The sequence below is a fragment of the Ursus maritimus genome, unplaced genomic scaffold (genome assembly GCF_017311325.1).
Source record: "Ursus maritimus isolate PB19 unplaced genomic scaffold, ASM1731132v1 scaffold_13, whole genome shotgun sequence".
Classification (NCBI taxonomy): domain Eukaryota; kingdom Metazoa; phylum Chordata; class Mammalia; order Carnivora; family Ursidae; genus Ursus; species Ursus maritimus.
The window spans coordinates 16193011-16211613 of record NW_024423675.1 but is presented as its reverse complement, the minus strand read 5'-3'; positions in this window follow the sequence as shown (position 1 = coordinate 16211613).

Genomic DNA, 18603 nt, shown 5'->3' with positions numbered 1-18603 from the left:
CCCTTCTCCTCCCCTCTCCTCCCCTCTCGTCCCCTCTCCTCCCCTCTCTTCCCCTCTCCTCTCTTCTCTTCTCTTCTCTTCTCTGCTCTGCTCTGCTCTGCTCTGCTCTTCTCTCCTTTTTTTTGCTTAGGTAGACCTAAATGTAAGTAAATATAATTCTTGTTTCCTACTCTGGGTTCAATCCTCTTCAGCAAGGCTTTTGGCTATCTATTGACATGGTGAAAGAGCACTTGCAGAAAAGGTAAGAAGAAGACACCTGTTCTGATTCTTACTTGATTATTCAGATAAAGATTCTAATGTCTGAAGTGACAATCTGAGGTTGACAATGGCTCAAACATGATTTATATCTATCTGGATGTACTCACATTATAAACACAAACCTTTTATATACAAATAGTTTAAAATTTCTGGACAAGGAAAAAGATACAAGGGCCCCTTTATTTGTTTCATTACACCGGCAGGATATCTTTTTTTTTTTTTTTAAAGATTTTATTTATTTATTCGACAGAGAAAGACAGCCAGCGAGAGAGGGAACACAAGCAGGGGGAGTGGGAGAGGAAGAAGCAGGCTCACAGCGGAAGAGCCTGATGTGGGACTCGATCCCGCAACGCCGGGATCACGCCCTGAGCCGAAGGCAGACGATCAACCGCTGTGCCACCCAGGCGCCCCACCGGCAGGATATCTTTAATCTCCTAATATTGCCTCATTTTCCCTCAGTCTTTCTTATTTTCATCTTCACATTAATATTTGCAGTATTTCTTGTAATGGCTGTTAAAGTTATGGGCTTGAGTCTTGGGTTGTCTTCAGATATTCTGTGTATTTTAAAACACGTCCTCAAACACCTTCTCTCCCCTAAGCTTCACTGTAATCAAAGAAAAAGAAAACAATGTCTGATCTCCTGTATATATACAAACATAATATTCTAGTACCTACATTTACTTTTCAAAAAAAACCAAGGATCTAAGTAGAAAACATTTGGAAGTGTGGCAGATTGCTATATCTGCCCTCTGCTCTTCCTGGGCTCACAGCAACCTAGTTAGAGACATTTCCCTGCTTTTCTTGAGGCCAGGAGTGAGTAAATTCTCACTTAAAGGGGATTAAAGGAAATGTGTGTGGGGTGTCTGGCTGGCTCAGTTGGTACAGCATGCAACTCTTGATCTCAGGGTTGTAAGTTTGAGTCCCGCATTGGGTGTAGAGATTACTTAAAAATAAAATCTTGAAAAAAAAAAAAGGAGATATGTGTGGCTTCTGTCCACTTGTTTAAAAAGAAATTGCTTGTCTTTGATTCCCTTGCTTTCCCATTCATGCAAGCTGAAATCTGGACGTAGCTGTTCCCCAACTTCAACTTGCAAATGAGGACAATGGATAATGTTTTCAAATTTCCCATGGATATTAACCTTTGGGATTCAGGATGAGAAATCCATTTTCTAGGCATTCTGAGGAATTCCACGAATCACAAGATATTCTGTATTTTTTATTACCTTTTATGTGTTTTTAAACAAAATGAGTGACCATATCATAAATAATGAATATCTTTTCTATAAATAATAATATACTAATAGTTTCCAAGATTTTCTGTTAAAAAAGATATAATGATAAATACATGGTTTATTATTACTATGTGTATGTTGTGGCAAGGTTATATATTTTAGTCACATATAGAAATAACTTCACCTGATATTGACATTGGATAACAGAACACATTAAAAGAAATGAATGTGAACACAATACAAACTAACTGATAATCATCTAAAAATATATATAGTTACCACAACTATTTAATATTTAAAATATCTTAAATTGATATTTTATTCTTAAAGTGATATTTTAAAACACACAGAGTATTAATTGACCTACCTAATAGTTTTGCTCTTTGTTTTGTAACAAATAATGCAGTTGTAAAAAACTTTCATTTTTGTGTTGACATTGCTCAGATTGTTAAAAGTATATCCAAAAGCATCTTTGAGTTGGTTGTTAGGGTACATGTTTCTTCACATAAGCCCATTTACTTTTTTTCAGCGATGAAACTATTTGGTCTGCTTGCCCTAATTTTGGTTTTGTTTTGAAACCAAATTGCTTTTTCTAATTCAGATTTTAGATCAGTTGCTGATATAATGTTGGACTATTTTACAACATTCATATCTTCTTCTTTTTGGATTTCTTCTGTTAACATATTTTTGAAGAACTTGACCTGTAGGGAGTATTCAAACACTGGAAAATGCCAGTGAACATTATTTGAGTGGTATTTGGATAATGTAACATTCAGATCCCCCAGCAAGGTTAACAACTCCACATTAAATCATGTGTTGAAATTGTCAGTTTGAGAACTTATTTTACTTCCAAAACTTGTAACACCATTCATAAGATTTGTACAACGAATACTATGCGTATAAACTGATTAATATTTATTTTATTTGTGGGGATGACTCACCATTAGCAGTAGACAGAACCAGGAACACACACTTAAAATAGGACAACCACTACCAACAAGACTGACTATAGAAACCACTTTTCCTTTGCGTCCTTTGAATCAATGATTCTATATATTGAAAACTTGTAATTCTCCTGGGAGAATTATGATACTTTTTCCTGTTTTCCTGACTTCTCAACCTATTTTTCTTAGAATGCAGGATCTGGAAAAACATACATATTCCCCAGGATATGCAAGGAAGGAATTCCCCTTGGAAAAACCAACCTAGAGGATGGTAGAAGAACAAATAACCAGAGCTCCCAAATGATCATGGGGAGCAAAGCTGCCTTGCAACCTTGAGCAGCTGGACAATGACTTGAGAGGGAAAGGACTTCAGTCTTATTTAAGCTGTTTTATTTTGGGGTCTCTTTGTTATAGTAGCCCAGCCCTCCCCTTAAGTAGTTCAGAAACTCTCTAAATGATTTATATCCAGGACTACATGGCTATCTCCCTCATAGCTTGTTCAAAAACTTAGTCTTAGTCTAACTTTGAATTGAAATACATCTTAGAGATGATCTAGTTCAACTCCCTCATTTTAGAGATGAACTATTAAGTCCAAGAGATAGTAAAGTTGAATTTTTTTCAGATTAATAAAGCATAGTTAATATGAAAGCAATTCTGTTGATATAAGTTAATGCATAAGAATATGCAAAATGTCTTCAAGTATGAATAAAACTGTAATTTCTTTTGTAATATTTATGCTGGTACAGAGTAGATGTGACAGTGTTCTTTATCTCATTATTGTGCTGTAAGTTTTATTTCTTTGTATTGTCTCAGTGTCTAGAGATCTGAATGTAGACTGGAACTAGGGGAGAAAAAGTGAGGTAAATTATATAGTAAGCATCTTAACATATGTTAATTCATTTATTTAGGCTTCACAAAGACCTTGTGAAGTGTCATTAGACCCGTTTTACAGATGAGAAACTGAAACTTAGAATAGTTAAGAAATTATCCTCAGGTTATACACTATATGGCAAAGCTGTGATTTTTGGATAAATAATTGGATATATGAAGTTAGGAAACTTGGAGGAAAAAATATAATTTTTAACAATTATCAAGTAATTTTTCAAGATATCCTCTTGTTACAATATTGTCTGATATTAATACACATAGCAATCCCTTTCCTCACTGCAAAGGTACTGGACAAGTCTACAAGGTAGAATATGAGGTGGATGATTCTTGTTATTTTAAATACTCTATTGTCTTTCACCTTTGGATCCTGTGAATTTTTAAAGTACACAGTTAGTAAAGAGATAAAAAATTATTTTGTGCAACCAAAGTTCAATGTAGTTTAGATGAAAATGGGAAATAGAACTATGACAAACTACAACTGAATTTTAAATGAGTATGAAACTATTATAAAGCAATATTGATATCTTGAATCCTAAGTTCTATATTAAGGTCATAGCAATGGCTTAGTGTTTTATGAGCCTGTGTGGTATTAGCGACATCATCTCTTTAATCTTAACTTTGCCTCAAGCAAAAATAAATCTTAATGTTGTAAACTGTATGGTAACATAACTGCCTTGTTCAGTAGGGATCATTTTTCCCCTAAATGTCACTAATATCTTGCTGTGGCTTAAAAAAAAAATACCAGTTCCACTTTGTTGAAGTGGTTAATATTTCTACTATCAAAGAATGACTTATGGATAGAAGCTTTTCTATTTTTGTTTTTGCATTAAGTTTTTGCACAATTATGATATGTAACTAAGTCAGGCTAAATGTAAAAGACTGATTCTGCATATTTAAGTCACTTAATTGCTAGATTGCTAATTAATGTTTGGATGTTACATTTCTACATTTTAAAGGAAAGTTTGAAACCAAGCAGGTAGGTACAAGGGACAGACCAGAAAAAGGCTCAGCATTCTTGGAAGAAAGTCGAAGTTGAAGGAAAATGAGGAGGATCTAGAGGTCACAGTTTACTGGGAAATACTAAGGCACTGGTTTCTCTGAAGCTCTGTGAGAAAATATTTCAAACAGTATGACCCAGAAAGTCTTAAATGTGGAAATAAAGAATAGTTTTTCTCAGTGTATAAAGAAAAGCAAATCTTAAACAAACAACATTGTTAAAGAGGTGGGTTCTTGATTTATAGTTAGAATTCAATATTTCATTTGGCTCTTGATCTAAAATACATGACTTATAATTAGAAATATGTGTTACTTTCTTAACAAGGAATTGTGTCTGTTGGAAAAACTCAACTACAAGAATTCTAAATTTTATCCCTAGTTCTTCTGTGTGCATCCCTGAAGAAACTCTGTGCATTGGGTCTAAGCTTTTGTGAACAGACATAATTCACTGAGTGACAACTACTGAAAATGCAGGCATAGGTGGAATTCTTCTTCCAATTAGGTAGGAGACCTTAGACCTTTCACTTTTGTGAAAAAACATAATTGTAAAGGAAGACATTTCTATTCTTGCTATCTTAATTGTCAAATTCTTTTTGGCTTTAATCTTTTTCTCATTAGAAGATGTATTTCATTGAATTTTAATTAGAATATGAATTTTTTAGGTTTTAAGTTGTTTGTAGTATATGGGGTAATAATATCCTTGCTTTAAATTTTAAAATAAGGAAAATAAAATTAATATTTTAATGTTAAACTGGTAAAATCCACAAAAATATGAAAATAATTAGTTGCCTATGATAATAAACCCAGAAGTTTAATTATCTGACTGAAGAGTTTAGAAGCACCACACATTCCATATAATTTGCAGGAAATGTTGGAGAGGCAAGCCTGGGGCAAAATGATTATAATTCAGTATCAGAAAAGTGAATCATCTGTACTGCACCTTTTCTGGAGGAAGACACTGAAAAAATTCAGTTTGGAAGAGGAAGGTCAGCAAAGCTCATAGGAAAGGGAAGTCCCAAGAACCAGATGTTGACAGTGTCTATACAGCATATCCTCAAAAGGGGCAGAGATAGAGGGACAGAGATATGGGGTGGGCACACATATGAGAGAGGTGCTCTGTTGTGGGGTTGTGATCATTTCTGATGGCTTTTGAGATTAGCCATCTTTTGGTGTGTTTGTTAGTCAGGGTCCCAACAGAGTTGAGATAGCACACTCAAATCTAGGTGATTCAAGGAGGCCATATTTCCTGAGATTATTATAAAGGTGTAAGTAGGGTGTCAAGGAATTACAAGAGATTGTGCAAGAGCCCCAGAGTTAGGGTGAAATTTTCACCATCCATTGGCTTAAAGTGTGGAGAGGAGGAAGAGGTGATCAGAACCTGGAAGGAGAGTTACGTGGATCAGGTTGGTTTGAGAAATGCAGTGACCTTCTGGTCAAGTGTCCTAGCCAGATAGAGGACACCTCAGAAGAGGGAATGGATACCCTCATCTCATTCTCCTTCCTCCCTCTGATTTCCTGTTAGACTCCCTAATGTGAAGAATGAAGGTCCAGGATCTATTGATCTAATCCATAGAGATCAGCTTATATTAGAAGAGCAAAAGGAAAGATATTTAGTAGGATCATAGTATTGTGGTTGTACGCACACACACAAAATTTTGCCAGCTGTTTTCTCCCCAGTTTTGCTGATACCAGGAACAGAGTGTTATCCATGAAGGACATTTGCATTCTGGTCAATGGAAAGAAATGTCTCCTTTGAATATTTGTAAGAAGGTGGTATATTTTACTTATGAGTTTGAGAAGCAGTGAGTCATCTGGATGAATCTTTTCAGTTCTGTAGATCTGATAAAGCTGAGGTTAGATCACAGTAAATTTACTAAGGCTTTTGAGTTCTCTCAGAAGACTAGTTATTGGGTCTTCTTTTGGGGACATTCAAATTTTAACGTGGATCCCTTCCAAGATATAATTGGATCATCTTGGTAGAACTTGCTTCGTATTTCTACTTAAAACATCTCACACTGAACCTAGTTCTGTTTTGGAATTTTTAGTATTCTTCAATCTAGGTGGTTAATAAAGCAAGTGCAAAAAAATGTAATAAATAATATCTTTGAACTATAGTTTCCTGAATCCATAAAACATGAAATTACTTCATAGATTTTCCAATGTGCCTCTGAAAATTCAGAATATGAATTGACTTTTATTACTGTGCTCTAAATGAGAAATTGAATAAAGAGCCCATTTCTTCATAAAAATGATTTTATAACCTTGTACTTTGCTTTAATGACATCATTGTATATTGAAAAGTTCAGAAGACCCTCAGTGTCCCGTAACTGAAGTATTCATTTCAAAGTATCACTCTCAATACTGAATTTGATTCAAATAAAAGATTTCCTTGGGAGCAAAATTGTTTTTTCACTCTTCAGTTTATTTGGTTGAGGGTGGATTTTCAAAAGAATTTGACACTGACTTTATATGTAAAAATAAAACAAAAATTTCCAAAAGTTGAATCTTTGAGCTTCATAAATGTTGTGTATAATACATAGTAAAATACAGAAAGGAATCCATACATTCACTTGATGTTTATTGATTGCTTACCGTGTGCACCACACTGTACTGGGGGCTCAGAATGCAGAGATGGAAGCCACCGTCTGTTCCTTCCTAGAGCTTAGAGTCTGGAAAAGAGAAAGACAGATGAAATGCCAGCCACAGCACCCTGTCAGGAGAGGTCTAAGGAATGTGAACAGAGAGATCTCTTTTTCCTCTCCTTCTGGGTTAACTCCAAGGACATGAATGCTAGATTTTTTTGTTCTAGTCCCACAATTTCCTGAGGCTCTGCTCATTTTTCCCCCCAGTGTCTTTTCTCTCTGTTGTTTGGGATGGGTAATTTCTACTGTTCCATCTTCAGGTTTACTGATTCTTTTCTCTGTTGTCTCCTTTCTGCTGTTGAGCCCATCCATTGAGTTTTGAAATTTTAGTTACTATATTTTTCAGTTCTAAAACTTCTATTGGATTATCTTTGTGTAGTACATTTCTTTGTTGAAAAATTTTATTTCTTTACTGAAATCCTCTATTTTTTTCATTTGTTTCAAGTGTGTTTATAACTGCTCACTGAAACATTTTTATGATGGCTACTTTAAAATCCTTGTGAAAGAATTCCAACATCTGTGCCGTGTAACTATTGGTGTCTGTTGATTGCCTTTCCTTATTCAAGTTCAGGTTTTTCTGGTTCTTGGTATGATGAGTGATTTTTTTATTGTACCCTGGACATTTTGAGTATTATATTGTGAGACTCTGGATTTAAATCTTGTATTTTAGAAGGCCTCCTTCTGTTATCATGCCAGCAAGGGACAGGGTCATTGCCTCATCACTTCCAGGTGAGATAGCTTCCCCACTTGGTTTTCCTTGATACCCTGGGGGACGGGAGGGCAGGAATTAGGCATTCTTCGTAACTGTTTTGTGGTTGTGGGACGTCAGGTTCTGAGTAGGTGGACACTGACATCACCCTGGCTAAGAGGAGGATAGGGGCGTCATTGCCTTTCTACAGTTGGTTTCCATTGACACCATGAGGTGGGACCTTGATACTGCTGAAAAATCACTTCCTTACCATCAGGTGGGAATGGAAGTTCAAGCTACCCATTTGGCCTCCTATGACACCATGTGGGAGAGACTTTGTTACTGCCCAATGGGACTGAAAGTCCCAACTCCCTACTCAGCTTTCTCTGACATCACCCTGCTGGGGGTGTTTGGCATGTCACTCTAGCTTGGTGAGGATGGAAGGCAGGTCTCCTTACTTAGTCTTACTGACAGGGGTGTGGGTAGGGGTTGCTGTTTTTTCCATGCTCTTTGGCTGGAGTAGGGCCGCTGTTGTCTAAATTGTCTTGGTAGTCTTCCCTTTCCTGGTCCTTCGGTTGAGGGCAGTTTTTTTCTGGGGGGGGGGGCGTCATTTTTCATCTGCACCATCAGTGTTTATGAGTTTCTATCTTCTCCGGCTCTATGTTTGGGATATACAAGGCAAAAAAACCCCCAAAAAACAAACCAAATGAAACCAAATCAAACCAAAACGCCATGCCAAACAAAACAAAAACACTAGGGAACTCACCATGGTGTTGTTCCTTGGGTCCTACAGTCCCTAGTCAATTTGCTTTCTCCATTCCTCCTTTCAGAATCTCTTGATTTCTGTTTCATATACAATGACCAGAGTTTTTAGCTGTACTGTAGTCGGAGGGATACAGAAAAGTGTCAGATGACATTGTTTTACTTCCTGGATTTAGCCATGCCTGAAGGTAAGATTGGACTTTTCAGTTACAAAAGCTAATAAATTCCTCTTTCATTTGTTAAACCGACTTGAATGGATTTTCTGACACTTGCCACCAAGGTTCCTTGGAGTAAGCAAAATGTCCTGGAGTGAAGACAAGGCACATGACCAGAGCCTTCTTGCCCTGGAATACAGGTCTATTTGGTGTCAGTCCTTACGCTGAACTACACCTTGCCTTCCTCTCACATGGAATTTTACAGTTTCTCTTTCAACACCAAAGGTTCCAAGAATCTAAAGTTATGAGTTATGCCCTGGGCTTTCTTCAACCATAAGATCACTTTTATCCTATTAAATCATTAGTCAAGTAAATAAGAGTGGTGGGAAGTAAAAGGCATGAACTTAGCAGCTTGGAGTTAGAATCTGTGCTTGCTTTTGTCAGTAAAGATACGAGCAACCTATGACAAATCATTTGTTCTCTTTGTGGCTCAGTTTCTATTTTTGTAAAACAAAAGGGTAGACTCTAGATGGTTTGTAAAATTGCACTAGCTTTCAAAATTTCTGTGCCCATTAATGAGAATGGAAGAAAGTTAGGCAAAGCATTTTACACTTGGTTTCTCTGTGATTTAGTGTAAAATACCAGAAAATTAAGGTTGACATTATTTATCGTGACTTACCTTCACATGGAATGCAAGGAAAGGTTATTGCTGTGCTAATACAATGGAAGGTGACATTTTCCTACAGAGCAGCAGTATGAACACAGTAAAGAAAATTAGTAAACAGGAGGTATCTTGGCCACCTAAGGTCTCGATTGTGCATTGATGGCATATGAAGGTTAAGAGCTGTCAAATGCATTGCGCTTTGAGTCAAAGTTTAAAAAATTATGCCAGAGACAGTGTTCATTTAAATAATTTAATGCAGGGAGGAAAATGATCAAGACAGAGTGCTAGATAGATATTTCCTATGCTATAATTATTCACAGCAATAATAGCCTCAAAAATAGAGTAGCAGATTTTCTTTACTTTTGTGTGCTTCTAAAAAAGACTTTTATTTATTTATTTATTTATTTTTGGAGCAGTTTTAGATGCATAGCAAAACTGAGAGGAAGGTACAAACATTTCTCATATACTCCTATCCCCACATATGTATAACCTCCCCCACTATGGACATCCCCCATCAGGGTGGTACATTTGTTACAATGGGCAATCGTACATTGATACATCCTAATCAAAGTTCATAGTTTTACATTAGGATTCACTTTGGTGTTGTACATTCTATGGATTTGGACACATGTGTAATGTATAGTGACATGTATCCATTCTTATAATATCATACAGAGTATTTTCACTGCCCTGAAAATCATCTGTGTTCCTCCTATTCATCCCTTCCTCACCCCTTGAATCCCCTGCAACCAACGATGTTTTGACTGTCATAGTTTTGCTTTCTCCAGAATGTCATATAGTTTGAATGATATGGATATGGCCTTTTTAGATTGGCTTCTTATTTTTTTTTTAAGATTATTTATTTATTTATTTATTTATTTATTTGTCAGAGGGAGGGAGAGTATGCACATAAGCAGGGGAATGGCAGGCAGAGTGAGAGGCAGGCTCCCCGCTGAGCAAAGAGCCTGAAATGGGACTCAATCCCAGGACCCTGGGATCACGACCCGAGCTAAAGGCAGATGCCTAACTGACTGAGCCATCCAGGGGTCCCTAGATTGGTTTCTTTTTCTTAGTAATATGCATTTAAGTTTCCTCCATGTCTTTTCATGGCTTGAGGACTTCTTTGTTTTTAGCACAGAATACTATTTTGTTGTTTGGATGTACCATAGTTTATTTATCCATTCACCCACTGAAGGATATTTTGAGTTCCTTCCAAGTTTTGGCAATTATGAATAAAGCTGCTCTAAATATCCATGTGCAGATTTTTGTGTGAATGTAAGGTTTCACCTCATTTGGATAAATAACATGGAGTGTGATTGCTGGATCATATGGCAAGAGTATGTTTAGTTTTGTAAGAAACTGCCAAACCGTGTTCCAAAGTGCCTGTACCATTTTGCATTCCCACCGGCAGTGAATGGGAGTTCCTGTTGCTACACATCCTCACCAGCATTTGGTGTTGTTAGTGTTCTGGAGTTTGGCCACTCCAACAGGTGCATAGTGTTGTTGTTTTTTTTAATTTGTATTTCTCTTTTGACATTTGATGTGGAGATCTTTTCGTAAGATTATTTGCCATCTGTATATCTTCTTTGATGTCTGTTAAGGTTCTTTGGCCCATTTTAAAACTGGGTTTTCTTATTGTTGGGTTTTTAAGAATTCTTTGTATATTTTGAATAGCAGTCCTTTATCACATGTGTCATTTGCAAATGTTTTCTCCCTCTCTATGGCTTGTCTTATTCTCTTGGTGTGATAGTCCTTTTGTCCTTTGACTGTTCTTTTTGGCATCAATGTAAGTCTCAACTTGCTTATGTGGTCCTGTTATATGTATTGAATATGGACTCAGTGGTGGCAGGAGATGCTGGTGAAGGGCTTTCAGGAGAACATAGTTTTGCCCTTTCTGTGTAACTCCTTAGGGAAGAGCCAGGTAAGTGTGAGGAAGAGAGGGGTTTGCCTGTCTGCAAGGCATCCCCACGTGCTGGCTGGGCCAGGGCGTAATTCTGCAAGCTAGGGTTGGGTCTTAATTCAGGGGGTGAATTTTAGAATTTAGAAGAGAATGAGTTATTATATTTCTTCTTTTTATTTCAAAGACAGCCAGAGGGAAGTGATGAAGTTCATGGAATTCAAGGTGAACAAAGTAAGCTTACTTTGAATTTGTAGTGAGTTACAATAGTTATTATTGCAGTTAAACCAGCCTGTCCTAATTTATAAATTTTTTTCCAAAGAAGGAACTTATTTTTGAGTCAAGGAAAAATAAAGCAGGAGTTTTTCCTTACCAGAAGAAGCCAGGACAGTTGTATCACACCCAAGCAGCTTCGGATTGTTTTCTCAGATGCTATTCCTTGTGGTTGCCAATATGGTTGGCAAGATGCTCATTTCAGTTACAGAAGTCTTTAAACTAAACACTCACCTGTTCCTTCCCTGCCTTGTTAACAGGCTGTCATTCAAAACTGAATGGTGCAGACTGGGCTTTTTTTTTTTTTTTTTAATTTGCGATAAAATAAAGCTGCTCATAAAAAGAGTTAACAACAATTTAATTATTTTACATTTTGGCTTTTAAAAACAAGATTGCTTTTATGAAAATTACTGGATTGAACAGGCATGCAAATGTGATGGCTAATGCAGTGACAATTTATGTTTTAAGTTATTTTCTTCCTTATAATTATGGATTTGAGTGACAAGATTGCTAGCATCAAAATTGCCAATATGGTTTAGAAGGAAAGGCTCCACATAAGTGCTCCAAAGTGTCCTGAAATGTATTTGGTGCCTTTTAGCTTTATTAGAATGAGTATAATATGATTTCTACTTTATTGTTCATTCTCACAGATAAGTAGAGAGTAGTGTGTGACTAGGAAGCCGTTTTGTTGAGAAGAATTCCAGGTGAATCACAACATCCACTTCTGTTACTGTGATGGGACTCTTCAGCCCTTGGACAAGCTGACCGAGTCACTAATGCATGGCTGTTTCTTCTCATTGTCATTAGGCCATCTGCAGTGCCACGCCTGGCTTCTACCATCTCTGTCAAATGCCATTACAAGTGTTTGTGGTTGTTGCTGTTTGCCTTTTTTTTCCCCCCACAAGAAACTGAAGCAGGATCTAATAGAGATTTGGGATTAGTGATTTCTTCTACAGAAAGTCATGGGTTAGTCTAACTGAAGTTAATAATGTCTGTTGAAGTCAGTGTTCTGAGACCTCAGCAGGGCATTCAAGCTGTCTTTGATTTTAGCATTATTTGAGAGAGGATTTGAATTTACTTTTTTAGTTTAAATTGAGAGTGAAGGAGGTCCCTGGGTTGTCACACATGTTTTGACATGTCTGTTTATTAACAAAGGTTAATATTTATTTATCACATGAAATGATCGCCCTTCATATCTATATGCAACAAATTATGAAAGAGAGATGTATTGGATAGACTGTATAGATGGATGTTGGAAGGCAGAGGAACACAGAGGTTCTTCCAGGGAGGACAGAAAGTGACCTTAGACAGGACAGTAAAAAATTTTGTAGGAGAGGCCAAAGAAGTCCAATGACCATATAAGAGGTTAGGGTCCATTCCCCTTAACCATAGAAACCAGGACCTTGCCTATTCATTGGTGAGTCATTTGTCTCAGGAGGAGAGGAGACTCACCTATCAATATGAACAGCTGTGGGGATGGGGCAGTGTTTTCTTAGAAAACAGAAATGAACCAGTCCAAAACAATCGGAAGTTTTGGGGAGCAGGGGCGCCTGGGTGGCTCAGTCTGTTGAGCTCCGCTCATGATCTCAGAGTCGTCAGATCGAGCCTCACCTCGGGCTCTGTGCTTGACGGGGAGTCTGCTTGGGATTCTCTCTCTCCCTCTGCCCCCATTTGCCCCCTGTGCTCTCTCCCTCTCTCTCTAAATAAATAAATCTTTTTTTTTTTTTTTAAAGAAGTTTTGGGAAGCAGAGAGCAAGAAAGGGGAATTGAATCTTGTGAACCTTACTTGAAAGGAGGAATAAAAGCATGAGCATTTGAGTTGAATGAATTTTCTGGCTAAATTCTTTCATTATTTGCGGACCTCTCTATATGATCTGTCCTCTTGCTGTTGGATGCAAGTGCGATAATATTTTCTATTGATTGGATGACTCAAAAATGTACAAGAGAGCTTGTCCATCATCTCTGACATGATTAGGAATGCTAGATATGATCACCTGGCAATATTCTAGGAGTTTCTTGGAGGAGATTCAGGAAATGAAACTTCTTATACAGATTATGTGTGTATAGATTCATTTTATTTCTAAATTAGAATCTATTTTCTTTCAGTACTTCCATCCCAAACATGGCAAGTAACAAGGTTATCATTTGATTTTCTTTCTTTTTGAGAAAAAAATTAAATGTGTAACTTAAACACCAGAAACTTATCTTAGAAAAGCTTTGCAAATATATTTCTTTCTATGCCGACAACTATGGAAAGGTGTTATAAATTGCTACACTGTATTAATATGAAGAGACAAAGTGAGGTCAAAACATGCCAGGGTGACTCCATTGAAGAAAAAAGCTTGATTAAAATTTGACTATATTAGGAATGGCCTGCTTGTTCCTTGAAAGCTATTTGAACCATTTCTCCCCTACCAGATTTAGAAACTGGAATTTTAGTCAGGGCATGGAATAGCAGAATGTCTAACTCCCCCTACCCACACCTCCCCCACCTCCCACTGAGGCCTCTTCCCTTCCATTCCTATGGATCATCTTTCGATCCCTTCACATGTTAGTTATACTTTACTGGTAATGAAGTAAAGAGAAAAGTAATGAAAGTGAAAATGGTCTGTTGAATGAAAAGGGGTTTTAAAATGTTTCCAGATTTTTTTTTTTTTTGGTCCCAAGAAGTAATGAGGTGCACAGTTGGGCTCAAGTTATAATATTATTACCCCAGTTAAATATAAAATTTAGTCTCATCAAGTTACATTCATGCTTCCATTTTTCCAAGGTGAAACAGACAGGAAACACTGGATACATCAGATAGTCCAAAATCTAAATATTTTGCAATTGTTATCTATCACTAGCTCATGTTGTGTTTTCTTCATCTATTATATTCTGTAGGATGAAGTTTTATTATTTAAATTCATGTTATTTGACCAAAATATCTGATCTGTATATTTATATTAACCCCCAGTAGTTTGAAGCACTATTCATAAATATGTGAATATATATATATTTGTGATAGGTTTTATTAAGTTCTACCTGCACACACTTTCAAGAAATCTCTTTTACCTGTCCATCCCTAAGCATTCACTAACTCTGTGAGAACAGCATCCAGTAAATTATGGATACTGACATTCAGAGATAACAGATAGGAAGTGTTAGTTCATTTAAAAAAATGGAATGCATTTCTAAACATCTGTTTTCTTTTTTTAAGATTCATTCATTTTAGAGAGAGAGAGAGAATGAGCAGAGCGAGGGGAAGAGGGAGAGAGAGAATCCCAAGCAGACTTTGTGCTGAGTGCCGAGCCTGATGTGGGGCTTGATCTCACTCTCATGACCCTGAGATCATGGCCTGAGCTGAAACCAAGAGTTGGATACTTAACTGACTGAGCCACCCAGGTGCCCCTGAACATCTATTTTCTTAAGAAAAAGTCTAAAACAGGAATTGCAAATGCATATACATCAAGAACCAAGAAGATAATGTAAATATATTAATTCTAACATTTTACAGTAATGGCAATGCAATAAATATTTTACTTTTCTCAGGGCACCTGGGTGGCGCAGTCGTTAAGCATCTGCCTTCCGCTCAGGGCGTGAACCCAGTGTTCTGGGATCGAGCCCCACATCAGGCTCCTCCGCTAGGAGCCTGCTTCTTCCTCTCCCACTCCCCCTGCTTGTGTTCCCTCTCTCGCTGGCTGTCTCTCTGTCAAATAAATAAATAAAATCTTTAAAAAAAATTTTTTTTACTTTTCTCTTAGTTCTGTTCTAAAAAAAAAAAACAAACAGTGGTACAAGCACATGATAAATAACCATTGATCCTGATCTTAGCAGAGGGCAGACAACAGTCAGGACCCAGCTGAGGTGGAAAGGAACTGTTCAGGTCTGTAATTGGTGCCACAAGGGAATGTGGGCTTAATGTGGCCAGATCTCCCAATTTTTCAAGAGGAGTCATAAATTTGGATTTATGATATTTGACATATATTTTACCTAATGGCAGTATAAAAATAGAATAAAAAATTTTGAGCATCTCACGACAGCGTTTAGGAGGACAAACAAAACTTGTCTTTAGGCCAGACTTGACCCAGGTCTGTCAGTTTGCAACCTCTGGTCTATGTGCTGGTTATTCTCAAAAGTATTTCTTCTGTCCTGAGTTGCAGCCTTGTATAGAAACCTGCTGACTGATGTTTTTGCTTACATATCGCATAAATTAGCATGTTCACAGGCTCCCCTGCCCTCAGCCAAGCCTGCTCCACTCCCCAAACTGCCATCCCCCTGTCAGTGGTCTGTTCAGTCAGTGACACCACTGTGGCATATTTGGATACTGTCATCTTGCTCACTCCTCCAGTCAGTTGCTAGATCCCCTGAGGTCCTCCTAAATGTTTTGTGATTCTGTGGTTTGTCCAATTTCTGCTGATCATCTGTCTCTGGGATTGCTATAATATCCTCCTTATGGTCTCCTGTCTGCCTGAGTCGTCTATTGAAAATGCAAATATGACCTTGCCCTCTCTTGCTTAAATGTGTTCTAATGGCTGGCCTTCATCTGCAAGATGAAGTGGAGCCGGATCTCCTCAGGCTGACAGAGCCCACCTCTCCTGCTCCTGCTTCCTCTCCAGGCCCATGCCTCACCACTCCCTATCTTGCATCTTGATATGAAAGTCTTGTTTTTCTGCACCTTTCATGCTCTTTCATGACTGTGCTTTGCTTATGCTGTTCCCTCTTTCTGGAATTCTGTTCTTCTTCTTCGAGTGACTCACTCTCACCTGTTCTTCAGAACTCTGCTAAGACTTTGTGTCCTACGGGCCGCTTTCTCCCAGCCTTGTCTCGCACCAGTTAGCACACCATATTAAAACGAGCTGTTCATCCTCTAGGTGGGAACATCCTAAACAGCAGAAAGCACACATTATTATCCGGGATTTCTCAGTTCCCAGCAGTGTTCCTGGCTGAAGGAAGACAAACAAATGATGTTTGTTGAACTGAGATGGACTGAGTGGTCCCAGGGTCTTTGGGGGGAGCATCAGTAAAGTGGATCAGCGTATGCATCAGGGTGCTAGGGAAATACAACTGTTGAGACAGTGTGGGTCACATACTGGCCACACTCACACACACGCTCACACTCACAGAGGGCTAATGTATAAGGACCAGGCAATTGGTTGGTCGGTTGAGAAAATGTTATCAGCTTTGGTTAAGAAAAAAAAAAAAAAATCCCTCCCTAGCTGATTTGCTGCTTTTATCCCTAAGACTTCAGGAAAGGTGAATATAGGACCTGGAAGCTACCTGGTTAAGTATTTCCTTGAGTGCTGCTGCCCTGTGACTTTCAGTGTCAGCCAGAGGGAGCATTTTTAATTTTTAACCCTTTCCTTGGGGCAACCTGCCAAGCACCCCTGGGGGCATTACTACGGGACTCTCCAGGATGCTGGTATCTGTTAATTCTCTTGTCCTCACTCACCATCTGCTTTTTGGACAAAGCCCTGAGGATGCCCAGAAGATGCCCTCAGGAAATGCTCAGGTGTGGGCGTGGTAAGTAGGTTTCACGCCCCATGCCGATCCCAACCGAATGGTAGTAACACTAGTGAAACATAGTGAACCCAAATCCCTGTCCACAGCAGACATCCAAGCAAGCAGTTATGTTATAGAACACAAGTGCCATGACAAGACAGGGAAGAAGGAAGACTCACAGTCCAATCCAAATTCTAGAGCTGCTACTCAGCACAGTTTCTGACGGTAAGGAACTTGCCGTAACATGAATCACTGCACTGTTTCCTCTGTCTACAGTGTCTTGCCACAGAAAGTGTCAATGGACTTCGGCAGTGTGGGTAGTGATGTAGGCAGTTTACATTCAGGTGCAAGCTCCATTGCTCCAGGCATGTGGGTAATAAGCAGTTTACTGACAGGAAATACAGTGGTAGTGTTCTAGAAAACCCTCCAAGGTAAACAAGGGGGAAATGGAGAATTTGTTAGAAATACAGCCTTTGCCATCAGACAGACTCAGGTTTGTAGCCTTGAGAAGGTTACTTAGCCTCAAAGTCTCATAAGTGGGGTGATAATGTTTACTTTATAAATTTGTATGAGGATTATGTGAGAAAATGTTCGTAGACCTCTAAGCCTAGTACTGGCCAAGAGCACTCCTCCAGTGTGTGTGTGTTTTATTCCCCCTCTTATGAAGGCATAGATACGATCATGCCTGCCGCTCCCTGGAAGTTTGGAGTTAGCTTCACCGAGCAGGTATTGATGTCAACACTGAGTCCAAACACTGCCAACTGAAATAGACCCCAAAGGGTGAAACTTGCCAGGTGTGGGTGCACACTCATTTCTCTCAGGCCCTCAGCCTGAATCTGTTTTCTATGGCTGGAGTATAGTGGTTTCAAACTCAGAATTCAGACATGTCAGTTCCTTAAAAAGAGTTTCTCTAATTAATATTTATCCTTAGATTTACAACCATTGGGCTTAAGCCCAATAAAATATATTTATTTTCTTTGCAGAAGTTTAGTCCTATTTGCACATACAATAATTGCCTTCAACAAGATAGTTTTGCCTTATTTCTAAAGTAATTTGTAATCCATAATTTAATAAAGTAAATGCAAGATGTAAAATAATTCTATCTACATGTACTATGTTTGAAGTGAAAATATTAAAAAAAACCAAAGCTGGCTCAAAAGTACTTAGTTATTGTTAATTGTCTTTTGTATATATTAACTGAAGAAAACTTTGTCATGTTTGCTTCTATAGAACAGGGGAGAGGAGTACAGGAAAGAAAAAGGCAATAACATTTATTGAATGTCTGCTATTTGTCAGTAAAATTCAAATGTGCCATCTTGTTTTATCTTTACAACCACGCTAGGGGGTTGGTGGAGTCATCTTGTTTTAAAAATGAGGAAATTCAGTGTCATTGAATTTACATAACAGGGTTGTTCATTAGCCGGGTACCAAGAAGGCAGAGCCATTGTTTATTGCCTAGGTAAAGAAACAGAGGAGCTTTCTAGAATGTTATGCTGAATTCATTCAAGGAATATTGAATACCTCTTGCAAGGCAGGTGCCAAACCAGGCGCAGGGAGAATTAAATAGATGTGTGGAACTGGCCTCAGGGGTTTGGTGAAAGAGACCTCTACACAGACCTCGGACGCTAGTCGATGCTTCAGGAACTAATTCCTTAGTTCATCCATTAATGTTCATTTCTGTTTGTTGATATAATCATTACTTAGAGCAATTATTTTGGCCTTG